The sequence below is a fragment of the Phyllobates terribilis genome, unplaced genomic scaffold (genome assembly GCF_046119375.1).
Source record: "Phyllobates terribilis strain yellow unplaced genomic scaffold, ASM4611937v1 Scaffold_11__3_contigs__length_659146591, whole genome shotgun sequence".
Lineage (NCBI taxonomy): Eukaryota > Metazoa > Chordata > Amphibia > Anura > Dendrobatidae > Phyllobates > Phyllobates terribilis.
The window spans coordinates 347375861-347398031 of record NW_027362771.1 but is presented as its reverse complement, the minus strand read 5'-3'; the positions used below and the strand labels follow the sequence as shown (position 1 = coordinate 347398031).

Sequence of the window (22171 nt, the reverse complement as noted above, 5' to 3'; positions counted from 1 at the left end):
TAAAGCACCTTTCACCGATAAGGCTTATGAGGCCATCTTTACTGACCGAGGAATCCTCCTCCCAGGAGTACGTTTGACCTCCGCACTGGGCATTAAGTAACTGATGCCCCTGTCTCTCTTGCAGCTGTTGTAGACTGGAACACACTTGGGGATAGTACCGACGCAGCAGTTTTACCTCATGCGCCGTTCTGGAGTTTGGTGAGATTAGGATTTGCTTCTGGGGCCTCCTCCGTGTCGCGGTTACCAGTCGACCCGCACTGGCAACTTCCTGCCTTTTAACCCAAACAACCGTGACCATTGGCATAATGTCCTTCCTCACCACATCTTAGACAGTGGACATACACCGTACTCTGATTTGATGAATGGCATGCTTCATAAGCCGGGTATCTTCTGTTCTAGAACCTACTCCTGGGTCTGAGGGATACAGGTTCTGGCCTGGAACGAATCAACTTTTTCACCTCAATCAACTCGGCTCACAGTTCTCCTATTACTTCCTCCAAGTCAGCGCTGGCGGTCCTCTTTTGTTTGTGGTTTAAGGTTCCCTCTCGGAGGTGGCACTGGAGGGTCTCCATGATTATCTTCGGACTGGCCACTGGGGTTCTCCAACTTCAGCTGACTCATTTTGGTGATTTTAGGAGCAGAGCCTTTCTTTAACTTCTGTTCGCTCGGACTCCAAACTAGCTGCCTCATTCTTTTCAATTAGGACTTTGTCCAGAATGCCAGGATTTTCTAGGTAATGTTTCAGCTGCAACTTTATGTCTTTGCTGATCAACCCCGTTCCCAAAGATCTCAAGAACTACATCTGGACTAGTCCAGCATCAACTTCTCCTCCGCTTCTACATCTCTGGATGCAAACAACTGTCAATTCAGTTTGATTGCTCTGAACAAAAAATTTTGGGGTGACTCATTTTTCTTTGAGAGGTTAATGAGTCTAACAATTCTGAAGTACTCTCTTCTTTATAGTGCCCTTTAAAATCATCTTCAGCTGTTGCAAGGTCAATTTACTTTTTATTTCTAGCATACTACGGAGGTTCAGTCCTTTTATGATTGCTTCCACCACCCCCTTGACTAACATTTCTGTAAGCCTGCATCAATCTGGTGCAACAAATTCATATAAGACAGTTTCGCATTCTGTTCACACTCTCCAATCTGTCCCAGGATCTTGAATTCTTTCCTTATGGTGATTTGTGATGGTGTTAGAGAGGACTGTCTTCCTGATTTATCTAACCCGAGCAGGGTAAAAGTTCTGTCTGAGTCTGTCACCCGTTCAGAGGTTTTGGTCGATTCCTGCAGGGCTGTTAGGGCTTTGAATTTTTCTTTCAATTCCTGTAGTTCTGTCTACGGACAGAGATTCCCATTTTGGTAATTGGTGCCGCCCCTCCATCCTCCAACTTCAACCTGGTTAGAAACTGTAAGCTCCTGGAGGAACGTCCCCATGACGTCTTCAGCTTTCTCCCGCAGCTCATCCATTTTTGCATTAATGGCAGCTAACAGTTGCCTGCGGTTGTGTGCTTTAGAAATCTGTTCTACTGACATCTTTATATGTTATACTACTGTTCTCAATTCTTCACAGGTTAACTGAAGAAGCAGCTCACTAATTCTGTCCATTTGTATTTCCACATCCATTGCTGCTAGTGAGTTTTCTTTAGGGCTGGTCCCCTTTAACTGGTGTAGCAGAGTTGAATTGAGGTGCTGTGCTGCTGTGTTTTTCCAGACACTTTTCCTCTTCTCCCTCTACACGCTAATTCCCACTCAGGATTCCCCAAACGGGCCACTAATGTTACAAGCACGCCTCTAGGTTCAGATAGGGTGAGACAGGTTTCATGAACTCTTTGGAATCCTGAGGAAACAGTTACTCAGGGAGACCATAGGCTGCAGCTTCTCTCAGGCACACCATAGATTCAGTTGCTGACCAGACACATCTGACAAGAGTCTTTTTCAACAGTGGAATTTAATCTGAAGCATGGCAAGTTCAATTCAGGGATATTACAGCAACAATCTTCATTACAGTACAGTCTGAGTTTCTTGAGCAACCGACTCCAGTAACAATACAGTAGTTTCTTCACAAGGCACAGTATTACAGTTTCTTCAGTAGCATAATTCAGCACAGATTAGATCTCTTAGCAGCACACTTCTATGCATACACAACCACAGGATTTTCTTTCACAAGGACACAATAGTACACAGCATGCTTTATCCTGCATGCAGATGAAGGGGGGGGGGGGGTTTGATGAGGCAGATGATCCCTGTGACACAATTCCTTCCAGTCCTTATCTTCCTGCCCAATAATCTGCACTGTTAGTTCAGGGAGTTTATGTGACCCGTGTTTAGTTTCTCTCCTGATCTGAATCCTGTTCAGTTGCCTTCTGTCAGATCCAGATAACACACCAGCTTTTTCTTAGGCTTCAGCCAGACTACAATAACAAGTTCCCCACAATCCCCCCTGGGACTCTGCTAAAACACTCCCTGTCTCCTGTGACTGTGTTAACCCCTCTAGTTGCTGGATGCTTATGAAGCACAACACTTCCTGTCTCCTGCGCATGTTATTTGTAACAGTTGCTGGATGCTTTGGAAGCAACACCACTACTTCTGCATGTCACATATGGTTTACTAAATCTCTCTATGTGCACAATAATTTCCTTCTCTGGAAATGATTCAGTGTGTTACGGTAATTTCACATTGTGAATATGCACCGTTCAGTGGTTCCGTCGGGGCTTACGTGTGAACCCCAGCAAAACAGGGTTTGGGGCTCCAGCGCGGCACCGGGTTCCTATCTTTAACATGGGTGAGTTCCTTAGGTTGATAGATGGGTAGTCACTTGACTTTCCCTTGACTTTCCCCTATCGCTTTCATCTTATTCACACTTAGTACTCAAGTTTGCTGTTGATACATATCACCTAAGAATAGGCACTTTCCTTGTGTTCCACTTGGACAGCACTTCCTAAATTCAAGTCCATTCAGACTTATCTGTTTATGTGCCTACCATTTGCATTTCTTGAATTATATAACAATTGTGTAGATAACCCCTTGTGGACCTAATGGGTTGCCGTTCTGATTTTGTGCATTCCCTTCCATTGTACTGCTATTTTTAACATTTTGTCTTGTCTGTTTTTCATCATGTATGTACAATAAAATTGATGTTTTAGATACACTCTGTCATTGCCCAAGACTTCTTTTTGGGTATTATACTCCGCTTTTTTTGTAGGTTGCATGAATCTCTCTATGTGCACAATAATTTCCTTCTCTAGAAATGATTAAGTGTGTTACGGTAATTTCACATTGCGAATATGCACCGTTCAGTGGTCCTGTCGGGGCTTACGTGTGAACCCCAGCAAAACAGGGTTTGGACGTATGCGCCGATAGGGCCATGTAATGGTGCCAGCAGAGCGAACGTGCGCGCTGACATGCATAATTTTCGGAAGTGTACGCCTCCTATAGGCATACACTCCCGAAAATGATGCACGTCAGAGCGCATGTTTGCTTTGCTGGCACCATTGCAGGCTATAGCCCCGTCGGCGCATAAGTCCAGATCACGATTTGCTGGGGGTTCGGCTGTATGCCCCGACAGGACCAGCAAACATGATCCTAGATGCAAAATGAAAGCATTGCTTCCACCAACCCCTCGACTAACCTTTCTGTAAGCCTGCATCAACCTAGTGCAACAAATTCATATAAGACAGTTTCTCATTCTGTTCACACTCTCCAATCTGTCCCAGGATCTTGAATTCTTTCCTTAGATATACAGTACAGACCAAAAGTTTAGACACACCTTCTCATTTAAAGATTTTTCTGTATTTTCATGACTATGAAAATTGTACATTCACACGGAAGGCATCAAAACTATGAATTAACACATGTGGAATTATATACTTAACAAAAAAGTGTGAAACAACTGAAAATATGTCTTATATTCTAGGTTCTTCAAAGTAGTCACCTTTTGCTCTGATGACTGCTTTGCACACTCTTCGCATTCTCTTGATGAGCTTCAAGAGGTAGTCACTGGAAATGGTTTTCACTTCACAGGTGTGCCCTGTCAGGTTTAATAAGTGGGATTTTTTGCATTATAAATGCGGTTGGGACCATCAGTTGTGTTGTGCAGACGTCAGGTGGATACACAGCTGATAGTCCTAGTGAATAGACTGTTAGAATTTGTGTTATGGCAAGAAAAAAGCAGCTAAGTAAAGAAAAACGAGTGGCCATCATTACTTTAAGAAATGAAGGTCAGTCAGTCCAAAAAATTGGGCAAACTTTGAAAGTGTCCCCAAGTGCAGTTGCAAAAACCATCAAGCGCTACAAAGAAACTGGCTCACATGAGGACCGCCCCAGGAAAGGAAGACCAAGAGTCACCTCTGCTTCTGAGGATAAGTTTATCCGAGTCACCAGCCTCAGAAATCGCAGGTTAACAGCAGCTCAGATTAGAGACCAGGTCAATGCCGCACAGAGTTCTAGCAGCAGACACATCTCTACAACAACTGTTAAGAGGAGACTTTGTGCAGCAGGCCTTCATGGTAAAATAACTGCTAGAAAACCACTGCTAAGGACAGGCAACAAGCAGAAGAGACTTGTTTGGGCTAAAGAACACAAGGAATGGACATTAGACCAGTGGAAATCGGTGCTTTGGTCTGATGAGTCCAAATTTGAGATCTTTGGTTCTAACCACCGTGTCTTTGTGAGACGCAGAAAGGGTGAACGGATGGACTCTACATGCCTGGTTCCCACCGTGAAGCATGGAGGAGGTGTCTTTGTGAGACGCAGAAAGGGTGAACGGATGGACTCTACATGCCTGGTTCCCACCGTGAAGCATGGAGGAGAAGGTGTAATGGTGTGGGGGTGCTTTGCTGGTGACACTGTTGGGGATTTATTCAAAATTGAAGGCATACTGAATCAGCATGGCTACCACAGCATCTTGCAGCGGCATGCTATTCCATCCGATTTGCGTTTAGTTGGACCATCATTTATTTTTCAACAGGACAATGACCCCAAACACACCTCCAGGCTGTGTAAGGGGTATTTGACCAAGAAGGAGAGTGATGGGGTGCTAAACCAGATGGCCTGTCCTCCACAGTCACCAGACCTGAACCCAATCGAGATGGTTTGGGGTGAGCTGGTCCACAGAGTGAAGACAAAAGGGCCAACAAGTTTGCTAAGCATCTGTGGGAACTCCTTCAAGATTGTTGGAAGACCATTTCCGGTGACTACCTCTTGAAGCTCATCAAGAGAATGCCAAGAGTGTGCAAAGCAGTCATCAAAGCAAAAGGTGGCTACTTTGAAGAACCTAGAATATAAGACATATTTTCAGTTGTTTCACACTTTTTTGTTAAGTATATAATTCCACATGTGTTAATTCATAGTTTTGATGCCTTCAGTGTGAATGTACAGTTTTGATAGTCATGAAAATACAGAAAAATCTTTAAATGAGAAGATATATATATTACAGACCAAAAGTTTGGACATATCTCCAGATAATGTGCTTATGAATATGCTGAATTGGAAGTAAATGGAATGGTTTTCATGACTGAAGAACAGCCAAAAACGCTCAGAATATATAGAACAATTGGCTAAATGCTACTAGATCCACATTGGGAAGGAAGTGACCACCTGTCCTGAACAATGGCACCTATAATATAATTAACAATATATAACCTATAGTATATTAGAGTAGTTCATAATCAGGCAAACATCAATTGTGCTACCTATTTAAGATACATCTAATAGATTGGACACTAATAGATAATATTACTTCATATAATATAATCAGAGGCATAGTTCATTACCTGAGGCCATAATGAAAAGGATGTGTGGGCTGCTGAGTAGCACCTCGACGCGCGTTTCACCGCCACCTGCGGTTTCGTCAGGAGGTAGCAAGGTAATCTATATTAATATGTATAATTATTCCTTGTATATATTGAAATTAAAGTGTTATTTTAGTATACTTTTGACCTTTACTGAAATGTTTGTGCACGTGGATAATTATCATTCATGTACAAATGCTGTGTCTAAAGCTAAGGCAGGATGATCCATTTAACGGAAAAATAGAGTTTTGTTTTCATCATGTTACTTGTTAATTTGAGGATTAAAAGGCTTTTTCCTAGCAAACAAACAATTTGATCAAAGGCCTAAAATATAACATAATTAAACCTATTTGCCCCTGTTAAAGTCCCCACTCCACATTCTATACAGTGAATAAATCCTACATATCCACATGACTGCTGCAGCCAATCACTGGCCTCGTGTGTATAGCATGAGCCAACGAAGGCCGTATTTATGCGAGTATATAGGATGCAGGAATGAGGGCATCCAAGCTAGAGTGACCAGAGATTTAACAGGCGAGAATACGATTTTTTTGTTATTTTATAATACTTTCTACCTCTGGTGAAATGTTTTTTTATCTTGGGGAAAAAAAACAAAAAACAAATTTTGGAAGCAAATATTGGTCACTGGACAAATATTAAAAAGGTCAGAAAAAAATATTTTTTTCCATGTTCAATTTCCATAAATTAGGTTTACAAAATTATAGATATTAGGTCTAATTATGGGTAATAATATAGTCCTCACAAAAAAAGCTCATCTAAAAATAAAATGGAATATGAAGCCTTCCTTGCTTGCACTGCACACACAGGACTGGCTAGACCTGTTCCATCATACAGAGAGCACCACCGCTGTCTCGAGAGGTTTGGAGGATTAGGGCATAGGCTGACAACACAACTGACCAATATCGCACAAATTCAAGCATCGCAGAGTCCCATGACAAGTCCTCCATTACATCAAGATGGGGAATGACCAACCTGGAAATTAAGACCAAGATGCAAGTCTTTTCACAGATTAATTTGAGATTGGTAAAGAAGTTGTAATCTTTATGCAGATTAGGTTTTAAGGACCTTGTGGGTGATCCAAAGCCAGGCGAGTGCTCAAAAGATGCCAGCCACTTGTGACATTCTCCTATCTGGATCTGAAAACCTGCACATGCACAGCACTCTTCCAGCCAGCAGTGGGCATCAGACTTAGTGACATGCCCACAAAGTATTTGCATAAAAATACATTATTTCTCACCAATGGCATGTCGCCCTCCTGCATTTATTTATGTGTATACAGTTGTGCTCAAAAGTTTACATACCCCGGCAGAATTTTTGCTTTCTTGGCCTTGTTTCAGAGAATATGAATGATAACGAAAAAACTTTTCCTCCACTCATGGTTATTGGTTAGGTGAAGCCATTTATTGTCAAACTACTGCGTTTTCTTTTTTTAAATCTTAATGACAACCAAAAACATCCAAATGACCCTGATCAAAAGATCACATACCCTGTTGATTTTAGCCTGATAACATGCACAGAATTTGACACAAGTGGGTTTGAATGACTACTAAAGGTAACATCCTCACCTGTGACCCGTTTGCTTGTAATCATTTGCCTAAAAGCTGAGCAAGTTTCTGGGATCCAGAAACCAAACCACGGTCAGGTAGACCAACAAAAATTTCGGCCAAAACTGCCAGGAAAATAGTTCGGGATGCAAAGAAAAACCCACAAACATCAGCTGAAATTCAGGACTCTCTGAAAACTAGCGGTGTGGCTGTTTCAAGGTGCACAATAAGGAGGCACTTGAAGAAAAATGGGCTGCATGGTCAAGTCGCCAGAAGAAAGCCATTACTTTGTGGCATTTGCGCAGTATGTCGCCTACAATACACCAAACAGCACAGAGACAAGCCTCAAAACTTCTGGAACAAGGTAATTTGGAGTGGTGAGACCAAAATCTAACTTTTTGGACACAACCATAAATGTTACACTTGGAGAGAGGTCAACAAGGCCTATGATGAAAGGAACACCATTCCTACTGTAAAGCATGGAGGTGGATCGCTGGCTGTTGTTTTGGGGATGTGTGAGCTACAAAGGCACAGGAAACTTGGTAAAAGTTGAAGGGAAGATGAATGCAGCACGTTATCAGCAAATACTGGAGGCAAATTTGCACTCATGAGCCTGGCAGCTGCGCATGAGACATACTTCGACGTTCCAACATGACAACGATCCAAAACACAAGGCCAAGTCATATATATATATATATATATATATATATATATATATATATATATATATATATATATATATATATATATATATATATATATATATATATATATATATATATATATATATATATATATATATATATATACACACATAGTACAGACCAAAAGTTTGGACACCTGATTTAAAGATTTTTCTGTATTTTCATGACTTTGAAAATTGTACATTCTCACTGAAGGCAACAAAACTATGAATTAACACATGTGGAATTATATACTTAACAAAAAAGAGAATGCCAAGAGTGTGCAAAGCAGTCAAAGCAAAAGGTGGCTACTTTGAAGAACCTAGAATATAAGACATATTTTCAGTTGTTTCACACTTTTTTGTTGAGTATATAATTCCACATGTGTTAATTCATAGTTTTGATGCCTTCAGTGTGAATGTACAATATACACACACACACACACACACACACACACAGCTCAGAAAAATAAAGGGAACACAAACAGAAAATAACTCCAAGTAAATCAAACTTCTGTGAAATCAAACTGTCCACTTAGGAAGCAACACTGATTGACAATCAATTTCACATGCTGTTGTGCAAATGGAATAGACAATAGATGGAAGTTATTGGCAATTATCAAGACACCCTCAATAAAGGAGTGTTTCTGCAGGTGGGTACTATAGACCAGAGGTCCCCAACCGCCGGTCCGCGGACCAGGACCGGGCCGTTGGGGTTTTTCAGCCGGTCCGCGGGGAGAGGGCCGCCATCAGGGCATGACTGCCCTGACTCCAGTATGGGGCCCGGCCGGTAGGAGCCCCCTCGGAGCCCCCCTCTTGTGCGTCTCTCTCCTCATGGGGCCCCCGGCCGCATGCTAAGCGCCGGGTCCGGGACATCTTAGCGCTGCGCTGCTGCGGCAGCACCTTCATGATTCCCCTGACTTCCGGTCATGTGACGGCGCCGTCACATGGCCGGAAGTCAGGAGAACCTGGTGTCAGCGATTTGGACGAGCGCCAGGATTCTGCAGGGATCGCATGGGGGTAAGTATAACAAGTTTTATTTTTTTTTTAAATACAATTAACTAGGAGTGGGGGGAATGAGAGATGCACGGGGGAGAGAGGATGAGAGATGCACGGGGGAGAGAGGATGAGAGATGCACGGGGGAGAGAGGATGAGAGATGCACGGGGGAGAGAGGATGAGAGATGCACGGGGGAGAGAGGATGAGAGATGCACGGGGGAGAGAGGATGAGAGATGCACGGGGGAGAGAGGATGAGAGATGCACGGGGGAGAGAGGATGAGAGATGCACGGGGGAGAGAGGATGAGAGATGCACGGGGGAGAGAGGATGAGAGATGCACGGGGGAGAGAGGATGAGAGATGCACGGGGGAGAGAGGATGAGAGATGCACGGGGGAGAGAGGATGAGAGATGCACGGGGGAGAGAGGATGAGAGATGCACGGGGGAGAGAGGATGAGAGATGCACGGGGGAGAGAGGATGAGAGATGCACGGGGGAGAGAGGATGAGAGATGCACGGGGGAGAGAGGATGAGAGATGCACGGGGGAGAGAGGATGAGAGATGCACGGGGGAGAGAGGATGAGAGATGCACGGGGGAGAGAGGATGAGAGATGCACGGGGGAGAGAGGATGAGAGATGCACGGGGGAGAGAGGATGAGAGATGCACGGGGGAGAGAGGATGAGAGATGCACGGGGGAGAGAGGATGAGAGATGCACGGGGGAGAGAGGATGAGAGATGCACGGGGGAGAGAGGATGAGAGATGCACGGGGGAGAGAGGATGAGAGATGCACGGGGGAGAGAGGATGAGAGATGCACGGGGGAGAGAGGATGAGAGATGCACGGGGGAGAGAGGATGAGAGATGCACGGGGGAGAGAGGATGAGAGATGCACGGGGGAGAGAGGATGAGAGATGCACGGGGGAGAGAGGATGAGAGATGCACGGGGGAGAGAGGATGAGAGATGCACGGGGGAGAGAGGATGAGAGATGCACGGGGGAGAGAGGATGAGAGATGCACGGGGGAGAGAGGATGAGAGATGCACGGGGGAGAGAGGATGAGAGATGCACGGGGGAGAGAGGATGAGAGATGCACGGGGGAGAGAGGATGAGAGATGCACGGGGGAGAGAGGATGAGAGATGCACGGGGGAGAGAGGATGAGAGATGCACGGGGGAGAGAGGATGAGAGATGCACGGGGGAGAGAGGATGAGAGATGCACGGGGGAGAGAGGATGAGAGATGCACGGGGGAGAGAGGATGAGAGATGCACGGGGGAGAGAGGATGAGAGATGCACGGGGGAGAGAGGATGAGAGATGCACGGGGGAGAGAGGATGAGAGATGCACGGGGGAGAGAGGATGAGAGATGCACGGGGGAGAGAGGATGAGAGATGCACGGGGGAGAGAGGATGAGAGATGCACGGGGGAGAGAGGATGAGAGATGCACGGGGGAGAGAGGATGAGAGATGCACGGGGGAGAGAGGATGAGAGATGCACGGGGGAGAGAGGATGAGAGATGCACGGGGGAGAGAGGATGAGAGATGCACGGGGGAGAGAGGATGAGAGATGCACGGGGGAGAGAGGATGAGAGATGCACGGGGGAGAGAGGATGAGAGATGCACGGGGGAGAGAGGATGAGAGATGCACGGGGGAGAGAGGATGAGAGATGCACGGGGGAGAGAGGATGAGAGATGCACGGGGGAGAGAGGATGAGAGATGCACGGGGGAGAGAGGATGAGAGATGCACGGGGGAGAGAGGATGAGAGATGCACGGGGGAGAGAGGATGAGAGATGCACGGGGGAGAGAGGATGAGAGATGCACGGGGGAGAGAGGATGAGAGATGCACGGGGGAGAGAGGATGAGAGATGCACGGGGGAGAGAGGATGAGAGATGCACGGGGGAGAGAGGATGAGAGATGCACGGGGGAGAGAGGATGAGAGATGCACGGGGGAGAGAGGATGAGAGATGCACGGGGGAGAGAGGATGAGAGATGCACGGGGGAGAGAGGATGAGAGATGCACGGGGGAGAGAGGATGAGAGATGCACGGGGGAGAGAGGATGAGAGATGCACGGGGGAGAGAGGATGAGAGATGCACGGGGGAGAGAGGATGAGAGATGCACGGGGGAGAGAGGATGAGAGATGCACGGGGGAGAGAGGATGAGAGATGCACGGGGGAGAGAGGATGAGAGATGCACGGGGGAGAGAGGATGAGAGATGCACGGGGGAGAGAGGATGAGAGATGCACGGGGGAGAGAGGATGAGAGATGCACGGGGGAGAGAGGATGAGAGATGCACGGGGGAGAGAGGATGAGAGATGCACGGGGGAGAGAGGATGAGAGATGCACGGGGGAGAGAGGATGAGAGATGCACGGGGGAGAGAGGATGAGAGATGCACGGGGGAGAGAGGATGAGAGATGCACGGGGGAGAGAGGATGAGAGATGCACGGGGGAGAGAGGATGAGAGATGCACGGGGGAGAGAGGATGAGAGATGCACGGGGGAGAGAGGATGAGAGATGCACGGGGGAGAGAGGATGAGAGATGCACGGGGGAGAGAGGATGAGAGATGCACGGGGGAGAGAGGATGAGAGATGCACGGGGGAGAGAGGATGAGAGATGCACGGGGGAGAGAGGATGAGAGATGCACGGGGGAGAGAGGATGAGAGATGCACGGGGGAGAGAGGATGAGAGATGCACGGGGGAGAGAGGATGAGAGATGCACGGGGGAGAGAGGATGAGAGATGCACGGGGGAGAGAGGATGAGAGATGCACGGGGGAGAGAGGATGAGAGATGCACGGGGGAGAGAGGATGAGAGATGCACGGGGGAGAGAGGATGAGAGATGCACGGGGGAGAGAGGATGAGAGATGCACGGGGGAGAGAGGATGAGAGATGCACGGGGGAGAGAGGATGAGAGATGCACGGGGGAGAGAGGATGAGAGATGCACGGGGGAGAGAGGATGAGAGATGCACGGGGGAGAGAGGATGAGAGATGCACGGGGGAGAGAGGATGAGAGATGCACGGGGGAGAGAGGATGAGAGATGCACGGGGGAGAGAGGATGAGAGATGCACGGGGGAGAGAGGATGAGAGATGCACGGGGGAGAGAGGATGAGAGATGCACGGGGGAGAGAGGATGAGAGATGCACGGGGGAGAGAGGATGAGAGATGCACGGGGGAGAGAGGATGAGAGATGCACGGGGGAGAGAGGATGAGAGATGCACGGGGGAGAGAGGATGAGAGATGCACGGGGGAGAGAGGATGAGAGATGCACGGGGGAGAGAGGATGAGAGATGCACGGGGGAGAGAGGATGAGAGATGCACGGGGGAGAGAGGATGAGAGATGCACGGGGGAGAGAGGATGAGAGATGCACGGGGGAGAGAGGATGAGAGATGCACGGGGGAGAGAGGATGAGAGATGCACGGGGGAGAGAGGATGAGAGATGCACGGGGGAGAGAGGATGAGAGATGCACGGGGGAGAGAGGATGAGAGATGCACGGGGGAGAGAGGATGAGAGATGCACGGGGGAGAGAGGATGAGAGATGCACGGGGGAGAGAGGATGAGAGATGCACGGGGGAGAGAGGATGAGAGATGCACGGGGGAGAGAGGATGAGAGATGCACGGGGGAGAGAGGATGAGAGATGCACGGGGGAGAGAGGATGAGAGATGCACGGGGGAGAGAGGATGAGAGATGCACGGGGGAGAGAGGATGAGAGATGCACGGGGGAGAGAGGATGAGAGATGCACGGGGGAGAGAGGATGAGAGATGCACGGGGGAGAGAGGATGAGAGATGCACGGGGGAGAGAGGATGAGAGATGCACGGGGGAGAGAGGATGAGAGATGCACGGGGGAGAGAGGATGAGAGATGCACGGGGGAGAGAGGATGAGAGATGCACGGGGGAGAGAGGATGAGAGATGCACGGGGGAGAGAGGATGAGAGATGCACGGGGGAGAGAGGATGAGAGATGCACGGGGGAGAGAGGATGAGAGATGCACGGGGGAGAGAGGATGAGAGATGCACGGGGGAGAGAGGATGAGAGATGCACGGGGGAGAGAGGATGAGAGATGCACGGGGGAGAGAGGATGAGAGATGCACGGGGGAGAGAGGATGAGAGATGCACGGGGGAGAGAGGATGAGAGATGCACGGGGGAGAGAGGATGAGAGATGCACGGGGGAGAGAGGATGAGAGATGCACGGGGGAGAGAGGATGAGAGATGCACGGGGGAGAGAGGATGAGAGATGCACGGGGGAGAGAGGATGAGAGATGCACGGGGGAGAGAGGATGAGAGATGCACGGGGGAGAGAGGATGAGAGATGCACGGGGGAGAGAGGATGAGAGATGCACGGGGGAGAGAGGATGAGAGATGCACGGGGGGTGGATGAGAGATGCACGGGGGGTGGATGAGAGATGCACGGGGGGTGGATGAGAGATGCACGGGGGGTGGATGAGAGATGCACGGGGGGTGGATGAGAGATGCACGGGGGGTGGATGAGAGATGCACGGGGGGTGGATGAGAGATGCACGGGGGGTGGATGAGAGATGCACGGGGGGTGGGTGAGAGATGCACATGGGGTGGGTGAGAGATGCACATGGGGTGGGTGAGAGATGCACATGGGGGGGATGAGAGATGCACATGGGGGGGATGAGAGATGCACATGGGGGGGATGAGAGATGCACATGGGGGGGGATGAGAGATGCACATGGGGGGGATGAGAGATGCACATGGGGGGGTTATGTTTACATAACTTTGTTGCCTTATGAAGGGCGGGGGGGGCCCCAAAAAATTTCTTGCACAGGGGCCCACTACAGTCTGTGTCTGCCCCTGGGATGAAGTAAATGCAGCTGAACAGCAGCTGTCAGGACAGCTGCCCTGTCCTGCTGCAGGGCGTGATGGGGCCTCAGTGATGCGGCTCCTGGCACAGCACATTATGTGGGGCTCCTGGCATAGCTCCTGGCGGGGACCTGGTCTACACTATATGATAAGTATGCACTAAACTCCAAATCCCTCCATTACCCCGCCCCCATATGACCAAAGCCCCGCCCACCCCACCCCCTCCTTGCTGGGCCATGGAAAAATGATCTTGCTTCAAGCCGGTCCCTGGTGCAAAAAAGGTTGGGGACCACTGCTATAGACCACATCTCAGTACCAATGCTTTCTGGCTGATGTTTTGGTCACTTTTGAATGTTTGAATGTTGGTTGTGCTTTCACACCCGTGGTAGCATGAGATGGACTCTACAACCCACAGAAGTTGCTCAGGTAATGCAGCTCATCCAGGATGGATGCGAGCTGTGGTAAGAAGGTTTGCTGTGTGTCAGCATAGTGTCCAGAGGCTGGAGGCGCTACCAGGAGACAGGCCAGTACACCAGGAGACGTGGAGAGGGCAACAACCCAGCAGCAGGACCGCTACCTCCGCCTTTGTGCAAGGAGGGACAGGAGGAGCACTGCCAGAGCCCTTCAAAATTACCTCCAGCAGGCAACAAATGTGCATGTGTCTGCACAAACAGTTAGAAACCGACTCCATGAGGGTGGCATGAGTGCCCGACGTCCACAGATGGGGGTTGTGCTCACAGCCCAACACCGTGCAGGACACTTGGCATTTGCCACAGAACACCAGGATTGGTAAAGTCGACACTGGCGCCCAGTGCTCTTTACAGATGAAAGCAGGTTCACACTGAGCACATGTGACAGACTTGACGGAATCTGGAGACGCCGTGGAGAGCGATCTGCGGCCTGCAACATCCTTCATGACCGGTTTGGCAGCGAGTCAGTAATGGTGTGAGGTGGCATTTCTTTGGAGGGCCGCACAGCCCACCATGTGCTCGCCAGAGGTAGCCTGAGTGCCATTAGGTGCCGAGATGAGATTCTCAGACCCCTTGTGAGACCATACGCTGGCGCGGTTGGCCCTGGGCTCCTCCTAATGCAGGACAATGCCAGACCTCATGTGGCTGGAGTGTGTCAGCAGTTCCTGCAAGATGAAGGGAGTGGCCTATATATATATATGTTAGGTCCATTTTTCTAATTTTGGTTCTAGACATTACCACAATGAATTTTAAAAACAAAGCGATGCAGTTGAAGTTCAGACTTCCAGCTTTCATTTGAGGGTATCCACATTAAAATTGGATGAAGGGTTTAGGAGTTTCAGCTCCTTAACATGTGCCACCCTGTTTTTAAAGGGACCAAAAGTAATTGGACAATTGACTCCAAGGCTATTTCATGGACAGGTGTGGGCAATCCCTTCGTTATGTCATTCTCAATTAAGCAGATAAAAGGCATGGAGTTGATTTGAGGTGTGGTGCTTGCATTTGGAAGGTTTTGCTGTGAAGTAAACATGCGGTCAAAGGAGCTCTCTATGCAGGTGAAACAAGCCATCCTTAAGCTGCAAAAACAGAAAAAACCCATCCGAGAAATTGCTACAATATTAGGAGTGGCAAAATGTACAGTTTGGTACATCCTGAGAAAGAAAGAAAGCACTGATGAACTCATCAATGCAAAAAGACCTGGGTGCCCACGGAAGACAACAGTGGTGGATGATCGCAGAATAATCTCCATGGTTAAGAGAAACCCCTTCACAACAGCCAACCAAGTGAACAACACTCTCCAGGAGGTAGGCGTATCAATATCCAAATCTACCATAAAGAGAAGACTGCATGAAAGTAAATACAGAGGGTTCACTGCACGGTGCAAGCCACTCATAAGCATCAAGAATAAAAAAGCTAGACTGGACTTTGCTAAAAAACATCTAAAAAAGCCAGCACAGTTCTGGAAGAACATTCTTTGGATAGATGAAACCAAGATCAACCTCTACCAGAATGATGGAAAGAGAAAAGTATGGCGAAGGCGTGGTACAGCTCATGATCCAAAGCATACCACATCATCTGTAAAACACGGCGGAGGCAGTGTGATGGCTTGGGCATGCATGGCTGCCCGTGGCACTGGGTCACTAGTGTTTATTGATGATGTGACACAGGACAGAAGCAGCCGAATGAATTCTGATGTATTCAGAGCCATACTGTGTGCTCAGATCCAGCCAAATGCAGCCAAACAGATTGGCTTTGTTTTGGGTCATTGTCCATCTGTAGTATGAAACGACGACCAAAGCAACCCAGGAGTTTATTAAAGCAAAGAAGTGGAATATTCTTGAATGGCCAAGTCAGTCACCTGATCTCAACCAAATGGAGCATGCATTTCACTTGTTAAAGACTAAACTTCAGACAGAAAGGCCCACAAACAAACAGCAACTGAAAACCACCGCAGTGAAGGCCTGGCAGAGCATCAAAAAGGAAGAAACACAGCGTCTGGTTATGTCCATGAGTTCAAGACTTCAGGCAGTCATTGCCAACAAAGGGTTTTCAACCAAGTACTAGAAATGAACATTTTATTTACTCTGTCCAATTACTTTTGGTCCCTTTAAAAACAGGGAGGCACATGTTAAGGAGCTGAAACTCCTAAACCCTTCATCCAATTTTAATGTGGATACCCTCAAATGAAAGCTGAAAGTCTGAACTTCAACTGCATCTGAATTGTTTTGTTTAAAATGCATTGTGGTAATGTCTAGAACCAAAATTAGAAAAATGTTGTCTCTGTCCAAATATATATGGACCTAACTGTATATACACACATACACATACACAGAAGTTAAGGATATTTGGCTTTCGGCTGAAATTTATGGAAAATGTATAATCTCAAACTATTTATTGAAACAAAAGCCAACAGTGGTGGGTAAAAGCTCCCCAAAATGTCAATGTCTCAATAACTTGTCATGTAGCCTTGACCATCAATTACAGCTTGAAAACGATGTCTCATGCTGTTCACCAGTCGAGTTATTGTCTGCTGAGGCATAGCACCCCACTCTTCTTGAAGGGCGGCCCTCAGGTCATTGAGGTTGTGGGGTACAGAATTACGAGCCTCTACACGGTGACTCAGTTGATCCCATAGGTTTTCTATGGGATTCAGGTCTGGAGAGAGTGCAGGCCACACCATTTGAGGCACCCCAGTCTCCAACAACCGCTCCCTAATAATGCGACCTCAATGATGAAATTAGGCCTGTGTTCATGCAGAGGCACAATGACTGGATTAATGATGTTATTCAAGTAGTAGGGGCTTGTCACTGTACCATTCATTAAGTGTAGGACAGTTCTGTATTGACTAGACACACCTGCCCACACTAACACCACCACCAAAGGCTCATCCGGTGACAACAGTGGCTGATTCATATCACTCTCCTTGACATCTCAAACATATTGGCGGCCATCATTTCAGCTCAGAGTGAATCTACTTTCATCAGTGAACAGCACTGAGGTCCATTGGTCCCTCATCCAGCGCCCCATGTAAGGCGATGACACCTGTGGCTGGTGGTGTGGGTCAGGTACCCCCCCTTGCAGGTCCTCTAGCATGCAAACCACGCTGATGTTAACAGTTTTGAATGGTCTGACGTGACACTTGGGTGCCCCTCACCTCCTTTAAATGTGTATGGAGTTTTATGGCTTTCATCATCCTGCTCCAAAAGGCATTGTTCACGATGAAGCGGCCATCAGTGTGGGATGTGGCCAAAGGACGTCCACTTCGCTGCCTTTCTGTGGCTCTTCCATTCACTCTGTATCTGTTGCACCCAGTTGATGCTACTGACTCTATGCTCAGTGGCCACTTCCATAGAAGAACATCCTGCTTGAAGCCTCGCAATGACAAGGTACTGGTGATCAATTGTTAGTCGTGGTTTTGGTCTCACGATGTCAAAATGTGAACTGCGTGATGTGGAGGACTGTTTACATGCAAATTTTAATTGAACCCCGAAGTTTATTGGGTGACTCGTGTATCACACACCTGTTGTGAATTTTTCCATTAAGCTCCATGTTAGACAACAGCAAATTGTGAAAAAAGTCCTGAAACATTGAACAGTTCGACATGTGTATTCAAAGGTTTAGAGACAGTCACATTAAGTTCACCTGAAAAGGTTAGAGGGCATTTTAGGATCACCTTGAAATTTTGTGAGTTGTATGTATAATGTATACACACACAAACAGTTTGTGGATCACCCATAAGATTCTTACAAACTAATTTTCATAAAGAATAAAGCTTTTTGTTACCAAGGGTAGGTTAATCCGCAACAAGAATGGTATCTTGATACATGTGCTAGCCAGTGCTTGCCTAGTTTAGATAAATCTTTAACATTGGTTTGTTAATCCTTTTTTCATAAATGTAATAGTATAATGTAATAGAGCAAATTATCCCAATAAACCCACCGTAACATGCTTGTTTATTATTATAGCTTTTTATGTGCATTTCTTTCATCCAGATCAAAAGTTCGCCCGTAACAACAGATCCCAGTAACCCCTCTGACAACGCCACTGTCTCATGGGTATGTCTGACGCCCCATTGCTTTACCGGATTGGCACCTAGCGATGCGGGGATCCTGGTACATGGGATGTGACACAACTGGGAGATCTGCAGATGCTGAGACAAGCACTACAGAAACAAAGAAACAGCTGAATGTCATGTAACAACTAGGCAGAAGAGACCAGTATAGAGATCAGTACAGTCTGCCGCCCAGTGCTGTAACCTCTCACTTTGTTACATATTTTTGTTTGTTTTTTTTCAGAGAGTTAAATATCCCTAAGTGAAAAATAAGCATCATGTTCTATCACAGGTCATATAAAGAGAGTCTTCCCCTTTAAGAGTAAATGAGTGGCGTACCTTCAGAACTAATGATAATAAGGACCACATGAGAGACCAGGTCCTCACATAGCAGATCTACCCCAGTTGTCCCAGATGATCACTAATGCCTTGCTTTCTCCAGTACCGATGGTTTTATAGGGCCATTACAAGTTTTGTTTTTTTACTTTTTAACCCTATTGATGTCAACAGTTGTGGTCTCTGTCACTAGCAGGCACAAAAACAGCTCGACAGTGAGGACCCAGCATATTGGGTCTCTGGGTAGAACATACTATACCAGGGGAATATTGGGGAACACTGCAGTCATACATACATTTTGAAGTGTTTTAAGTTGAAGTTATAATGTTAAACAAGTTAACAATGAATGTTCCTCTTGGACACTGTCTGACCAGACTTTACTTTGAGGACCATTATTAGGCCACGTTCACATGTTCAGTATTTTAAATCAGTATCTGTAAGACAAAAGCCTGAGCGGAACAATCAGAGGAAAAGTATAATAGAAACACGTCACCACTTCTATATTTATCACCCACTCCTGGTTTTGGCTTACAAATACTGATGTAAAATACTGATCAAATACTGAAGGTGTGAACGTGGCCTTACATTTTCCAGTTCGCACTGTGTACAAGGGCCTTTAGCATAGGGAGCTGCTTTAAAAAAAGAAATGAGACCTATTGTTCCCTGTTCAACTCTATAACACTAATTTGGCAGTCTATTGTAAAAAACAAACATACACAACATTAGAAACTGAAAAGGATTTTAAAAATAAGTACAAAGCAGAAACAGGGCACAGCTGGCACCGCTCCATATACACAAACCCTAAATCCAAGACACAAGCATGGCAGCTGCAGTGTGATGGGTGCAGCACCACATATCACTGCAGGGAGCCCCGAAAAGACAACTTGTGGCAGCAGCCGCCACCACACGGGGCGGCAGCGGCAGCAGCAGCCACCACACGGGGCGGCAGCGGCAGCAGCAGCCACTACGCCTCAATCAGTTGTCAATGATTTGTCACACGCAAAAAATGGACGGCATTTCATCAGTGTGCTGTGTCAGATCGTCACAGTCTTGGGTCCGTCTATCAGTTTTTACGATCAGAGTTTTAGAAGTTTCTCCAGCTCCTATCAAATTAGTGAGCAAAATTAAGGACAACACACAGATGGCATCGAAGCGCTGTTGATTTTTTTCACGTACCGCATAGACTTGCATTGCTGAGCTTGATCTGGGACTAAGATTAATAAATTCTGCGTTTTTGTGTGGACTACAAAAATACCCGGACATGTGAACAGCCCCATAGACAGAACTTGTACCTATTACAGTCTGTGAAAAATACAGACAGAACTTGTACAAGAAAAACCAACATCTGAATGAGGCCGTAGTCACACTTAACTCTATTACACCAGTGGGACAGTTTCTAATGTAGGATTGTGTGTACAGGCTGTTACATGTCCTGTGCTGGACGGGACTACGTGGTTATTGTGGAGGGCAGGGGCCCATGACGGCACATCAGTATCACTATCAGGATTTTTCTCTTGTCTTTGATTCACAATTAACACACACAGATATACAGAGAGATAGCTGTCGGGCCCCTGTGCGGCTACACAGGTTGTACCAATGAATTGTCCACCCCCGTGTATAACCGTCAGGGGCCCAAGAGGACGGAGATATATATTATACAGGGTGGACATATCATTGGTGCATCTGCACAGGGGCCCGAGAGGTAAGGGGGCCCATTTCTACCTCTAAAGCTGGTGGAAATCTGTACTATGATGAGTTATTTGACTGCAAAGGGCCCATATATTGCTCTTACACAGGGGCTGTGTGTGTGTGTGTGTGTGTGTGTGTGTGTGTGTGTGTGTGTGTGTGTGTGTGTGTGTGTATGTATATATTATACACAGTGTCTCTAATGTAATGTGTATATGTAGATATATATTTACATATTACATCAGAGACATTGTGTAATTATATATACATACACACACACACACACACACACACACACACTATATAAACATACAAATAGACCTAAACACATTACATACATGGAAACCAATGACTAAGAAGAGCCCATTCAATGTCATCAAATGTCACTGTGGCCCTCACCCCCATCTCCTGTGAGATCCGTCACCCACTGTGATACCAGTCGCCCACGTTACATTATGGTGCAGACACAGGACAATAAACACGAGCCCACCAGCCACCATGACACAGAAGTGATGCACGCACATATCCCTCCCTCCGCCGCCCCGGGGTCGTGCTCAGCCCCGCACACAGGAGGACTCACCCGGGTCTAGCAGGTCGCAGCCGCCGCGCAGATTGTCATTTACACGCCGCGTCCTCCGTCCCGATATGTATCCAGCTTCTCCTCCGTCTCCCGGATCTACCCACGTCCTCGTATCGCGAGATCTCCCAACGTCCCTGCGTGGATCTTGTACGTGATGGAAGTGTCAATAAAGTGAGTGCAGGGATAATCCTGCCGCCGTGCTAGGAGCGGTCTACTCCCTTGTAGACCATGGATGAAGATGACTCTAGTTCACAGTGGGTGTGGCTAAGTCATCAGGGCGTGACCTCTTTCCAGTGGGTGTGGCCTGATCGTACCGACAGCAGAAGGACAGCAATCCAACAAGAAGTGACAGATGCGCAGTGGTGAGGAAGAGGAGCAGGACCATCACTATACCTCTTCTATGGGGTAAAAAAGCAATTCATAGTCATGGCCCTTGGTCAGTATTTGATCAGTATTTCACATCAGTATTTGTTGCTAAAACCAGGAGTGGGTGATAAATACAGAAGTGGTGACGTGTTTCTATTATACTTTTCCTCTGATTGTTCCACTCCTGGTTTTATCTTACAGATACTGATGTAAAATACTGATCACATACCGGATAAGTAATGAATAACTGAGTGGTGGGGTGGAGCACCCAGCCCCCCTGCTGATCAGCTGTTACTGGCATCCCCTGGAAGTTCTTGAATGCTACCAGAAGACAGCAGTTTCCTCATTTCTATAGTGGCCAAGGCTGGGTACTGCAGATTTATTTATTCTGGAATTTCTCAGATCCTTCAGGAAAACAACAGCTCCATCAAAACTATAGTGGCCACGGCTGGGTACTGTAGATCTACCCCCTATTTATTCTAATAATTCTGTAGATGGCAGGCTTAAAGCCAGGGTCGGTCTGGCCTGGCGGGAAATCGGGAAATTTCCCGGTGGGCCCCGATATGAGAGTGAGAAAATTGGTGGCGGGGGCCCTTTAAAAGTGTGGACCCTTTAAAAGCGCGGCTGAAGGAAATGTAGCATCGCACGCACTGAACATTCATTGGTGACAGCGGGCCTGCAGTGACGTGCATGCAGCATACTTACCACGTGAGTAGTCCCTGAGGATGGACTCTTTCTGGGTGGTGACACGCACTGCGCTCTGCTTTCCCGCTGGCTGGCAGACTGTGGTGTGGTGTCAGGTGACACTGACGCTGAC

The 22171-nt window shown here is 47.3% G+C and overlaps 1 protein-coding gene across 1 annotated transcript in view; it reads right to left on the bottom strand.

Moving 5' to 3' along the window:
• The window catches only part of SCAMP5 (secretory carrier membrane protein 5), a 62381-nt gene extending 41080 nt beyond the window's left edge, over nucleotides 1-21301 (bottom strand). Inside the window, exon 1 of the mRNA XM_073652859.1 lies at nucleotides 20989-21301. The gene's annotated coding sequence lies outside the window, so the exon portion shown is untranslated. The remainder of the gene's footprint in view (nucleotides 1-20988) is intronic.
• Between the last annotated feature and the right edge of the window lie 870 nt (nucleotides 21302-22171).